Genomic DNA, 3,964 nt, shown 5'->3' with positions numbered 1-3,964 from the left:
AGCTATAAAGGGGTAGAACTCATTTTTATTTCTGGATTGACAGGGAAATCCTGACAGTTAACTGTATTGGAGGCTGAAGCAGAGTTACATTAAGATGATGACATTAAACAGCTGTTTACCTTGTCCGGTCTCTTGGAGAATCCTTCTGTTGTGGGGTTGCTGATGGTCAAAGAGCAGCAGATGCTGATCATTACCCCAGTGGTGCACAGGGAGCAATATTGCACTAGCTGAGACTCCCTGATTCAAATTCATATGTTAGTTTATTGACTGGAGAAACAAGAAGTGATCAGCAAGACTTGCTCACCCTTTAATAGTCCCATATGGCTAGTGTGAATTCTTGACAAAAAGTGGAGACTAACAGTGGACTATTGTGGCCTGAATGAAATCATGCCACTACTGAGTGCTGCAGTGCTGGACGTGGTAGAACTCCAATATGAACTAGAATCAAAGCCAGACAAGAGGCATGACACAACTGATATCACGAATGTGTTTTTCTCAATCCCTTTAGCAGCAGAGTGCAGTCCACAATGACACAGGACACAGGTGAATGCAGGCAGGCACACTCAGCATTCACACAACCACAAACAACACCAGCAGCATTATCCTGATTGCCTCTCTGGCTGAGCAAGATGGAGGCCCATTACTGGGAAATGCAAAGTGCTTTTGTGCGCAAATGCATGTTCATGTGCGTGTGTGCAAAGTAGATCCCTCCAGCAGCTGGGATCAGATACTCAGCCTGCCTGGGACAAGTTCCTGGCTCCCAGTCTGCCCAGTTGCAGACAGTTGGACATATGAGCCCCTGTGGGTGCAGTCCCACTGTAGCTGCTGGCACACATCACCCCAATCTAACACACACTCACAAAGACACAGGCACACACACATAAGTCCACACACTCCCATCTCTCCTGTTGCTGACTACAATGACACATGGGGTCTCTGATGCCCTGGTTCTAGTCCAGCTGCTGCACTTACCCCTATGTACAACCACCAGGTGACCTACAGCCCTTGGCAGCAATCCCATTACTCCAAATGGTGATGTGGAGAGCTGCTGCCAGTGATGCATCTGGATGGGTTTCCACCTGGACAGTGGGGTGACAGCCCTCCCAAGGCAGTCCTGGAAGGAGCTGGGTCAAGATCTTGGCTCCTCAGGAGCCAGTGACTTGGGTTCCCACCTGCCATTGTGCTTTGTGTTCTTCTGAGCTCATGGAGATGGGCTTTTGTTGAGCTGAGGGCTCTCCTGTGATGGGCCTGGAAGCAGACAGAGCAGGGCATGAACTGAATTACTCATCCTGCCATCGCTTGCCTGAGCCTTCATTTTGTGTCCAGATGTGCTTCTTATCACACAGCCCAACACAATCCAGCAAGAACATAAAACTATGGAGGCATCTGGATGTGGAGGTCACATATACATGGAGGTGGTATTACATAAGATATGACAGCAGAGAACTCAAATTGCTCTTCAGAAATGCATCATGATTAGGGGAAAATCTGTGCTGTTGCATGGGCCATGGCTTCCTTCAGGACCAGCATCACGGCCTTGTTTCTAAGACTGTAGATGAATGGGTTTAAGAATGGGTACAGGACAGTGTTGAGCAAAGCTACAATGCTGTTGGTCTCCAAAGAAACGTGATCTGATGTGGGTGCGTAGAGAGCAATGCAGCTTCCATAGGCAATGGCCAAGGTGGTGAGATGGGAAGAGCACGTAGCAAAAGCTTTTCTCCTCGCTGAGGCTGCTGGCATTTGTAGAATACAGAAAAAGATACACGTGTAAGATGCCACAGTTAAGCACAAGGAAGACAGCACAATAAACAATATGAAAACCGATTCTGTTTTCCAAAGCACGGTGACACCAGAGCAGGACAGTTGGAATAAGGGGGTGTTGTCACAAAAAAAATGCTGGATTTGTTCAAACTACAGAACGTGAGCTGGGAGAGCAGCACCAGGCGGTATCTCAAGAATATGAAGCCCGTGACCCAAACAGCAGCAACCAGCTGGATGCAGAGCCGATGCTTCATGATGGCAGCATAGCGCAAAGGCTGGCAGATGGCAATGTAACGGTCAAAGGACATGACAACAAGGAGAACAAACTCTGCACCATCCAGGGCAAAATAGAAGGAGGACTGGGCAAAGCAGCCGCCTACTGAGATTGTTTTCCTGCCAATGCTCAGAAACACTAACAGTTTTCTGAGGAATGTTTTAACAATTTATGTCCATAAAGAACAGTCCTGTCTGCCTCTGGGCCCTGCACTGGCAATTTAATTCTTGAACCACAGATGCAGTGTGTCCCAGTCTCCCCCTCATTCTAGTCAATTTATCAAGTCTTCAGAAAATATTCCTCAAATTTGTGAACCTGTTTGCTTTTGTTATTCCGGACTTCTATTTCTAACAGTTACAGCCTTTTTTTTTTTGTCTTCTTCGAGATTAACTTAACACTGCTATAGGTGTAACTGTCCCTATGAATGGCTGGTGAAGAATGTTTTAATTACTGGTGAAGTGTCAATAAGAAAGCTATTTGTGTTTATATGAAGTCTTTGATGTCTGGGGGTTTCAGAACAACTGATAACAACTAGTGACTGTTATGGGATACTATGCAAACCTCTGGTATCTGGCCAGGTGGCCAAGAGATTAAGAAGAAGAAAAAAGAAGCTGAAGGACGGCTGGGAGAGAAAACCTGCAGAAAATGTTCTATAAACTTAGTACGGTGCCAAAGGAGTACAAAGGGGAAGGACGAAAAAAAACTTGGAGAGGAAGACTACGAGCCTTCAGCATGAAAGACACCCAGAGACCCCCAGAGGAGACTGATGCGCATGCTCCAGTAGGAGGGACTGGACCCCGGAAGCTAATTATAATAACCTGTTTTTTTTAGAAGAAGTAATGAATATGTATTAGTCTAGGAGCATAAAAATCAGCTGCTTGATGTAACTGGTGTGTGTCCTGGTGGAGCGGAGACTCCCGGTGCACCCAGCGCTGTTTTCTTACCTCTATTCTTTTAATAAATCCTATTTTTTATTTAATCCTATTTTGAAGATTGAGCCATTTCTAACAGTTTGGTGCTTGTGGAGGACATAAACCAGATTTCCAGGAATGCCAGATTGCCAATGAAATAGTACATGGGGGTTTGCAGGCGGTTATCCACACACACCAGGAAAACGATGGCTGCATTCCCCATCACTGTTGTCAGGTACATGAGTAGAAGGACCAGGCAGAGAAATAGCTGTAGCCTTTGATCAAGCCCTGAGAAACCTGTGAGGATGAATTCAGTAACGACAGTTCCATTGCCTACTCCCATGCCCAATTTCCATTCATCCTGCTGAGGCAGGAACATGGCAAAAGTACAGGTACGATAATTTCATGGTCCGGACAGGAGGCTATCTCCTTCCTTCTCTCTTTCCTTGCTTGCAGGCTTCCAATACAACAGAGAGAGGGACTTTTGTGTTTCACATATCAAGAAGAGCCCTCAGGGAATTTCTTGTTTTCTTTCCACCTTTGTCCATCAGCCACAAATGATTCTTTCTCAAGAACACAGGACCAATAAGGGGTTGTTAGCGATTGCACCCTGTTCCTGGGAAAGTCCACATTCTCTCAGAACAATTGCAAACAGCCATCATAACAATATTTTAAAAGGAAATCTCATGTCCTGAACAAATACATAGGTGCTAAACCATCAGTTCAAATATGTACATTGAAAATTATTATCTCTCCTCTTCAGTACTTGCCTTTTTGGACCAGCAGCAGCTGAGGATCCCTTGATTTCAAACTGAGAAAACTTCAAGTACCTCTTTTGTAATGCCCTGCTTTCTTCTACATCATCTTCCTTTGCTTCTTTAAGAAAGAGGGAATACCAGTAGTTAGTGTAGTTTGCCTTTTTCGGAACTGTAAATTAAGGCCACAATTCATTATGGTTCCACCAGATCAGTGGAAACGGATCTGTCACACAATCTCATCTGACCTCATTCTGTGTGGA

The 3,964-nt window shown here is 45.3% G+C and overlaps 1 pseudogene; it reads right to left on the bottom strand.

Moving 5' to 3' along the window:
* Positions 1-1,476: 1,476 nt before the first annotated feature.
* LOC140000503 (olfactory receptor 6E1-like) lies at positions 1,477-3,325 on the bottom strand (annotated as a pseudogene).
* Positions 3,326-3,964: the final 639 nt, after the last annotated feature.

This window comes from Anas platyrhynchos, chromosome 32 (genome assembly GCF_047663525.1).
Source record: "Anas platyrhynchos isolate ZD024472 breed Pekin duck chromosome 32, IASCAAS_PekinDuck_T2T, whole genome shotgun sequence".
Taxonomy (NCBI): Eukaryota; Metazoa; Chordata; class Aves; order Anseriformes; family Anatidae; genus Anas; species Anas platyrhynchos.
The sequence above is the reverse complement of the archived record's forward strand: the minus strand, read 5'-3'. Positions and strand labels throughout refer to the sequence as shown.